The sequence below is a fragment of the Panthera tigris genome, chromosome B4 (genome assembly GCF_018350195.1).
Source record: "Panthera tigris isolate Pti1 chromosome B4, P.tigris_Pti1_mat1.1, whole genome shotgun sequence".
NCBI lineage: Eukaryota > Metazoa > Chordata > Mammalia > Carnivora > Felidae > Panthera > Panthera tigris.
The window spans coordinates 60,671,006-60,671,980 of NC_056666.1; positions in this window are offsets into that span (position 1 = coordinate 60,671,006).

Here is a 975-nt window from a genome sequence, read left to right on the forward strand (position 1 = left end):
TTCTGTACTAAACCATAATTACATGTTTTAACCCAAGAAGCTAGATAAAGTCAAGTGTATGGCATAAATGATCCAAAGAAGCAGAAAAAGTTTAAGAATCTACAGCTGGAAAATGATGATTAAGTGTCAAAAACATTTAAGTTTCTAAAATCATGAATCCTATTAAAAACATATAATCATCCTATTAAAAGGGGGAATGTCCCCATAAAATTCGTTAGGAATTTCAAAGAAAAACATATTTTAGATGAAGGACAGAAAACTTGGAATTCATTACCTCCAGAAAAGAATGGAGACTACATACATTAATGGGTTAAAGAATTATTGCATAACAAAATTAACATTAATTAAAGGAAAATGGAGAATTGGGGAGTATGGCTCTAAATAGTTTGAAATTAGGCAATTTAACCACACAATTCCCCATCAGATATCCTCTTACTAGTCTTGCCAGAGACAGAGACCTGAGTTGGATGAACCTGTGTCTGATCAAAGGTCAAAGGCTTTTTTTTTTCATTATAAATTCCAAATTAATGGAATATAAATTAATGACAGCTTACTATTTATTATTTGTACTCACAACTGGTAATTTAAAGATGTAGGTGAAATATTAATGGGATAATATTTTTCATAGCTATGCTAAGAAGATTAAAAAATAACACACAGTTAATGCTAGTCTATTTCTTGTTTTCCATGCATTTGGTGTTCAAGTTTGACTTGCAGTTTAGTAGAATTTGGCTGTATTGTGTCTAGTGCTTCCGGTTTCTGGGCTTGGCAAAGTCACTCCAAACAAGAAGAGCAAGTCACCCCAAGTAAAGAGCAAAATTATTAGTGGACATATGAGCAACTATTACAGATAAAAAGGGGAAAGATAGGGTTCAAAGTGTTTAAGAGGTAAAGCTTTGACCAGGCCTATGGCTCATGGAGGTTCCTTTACTTTTATTTCCTATTGAGAGAACTATTCTTCCAACTTGTCACTGC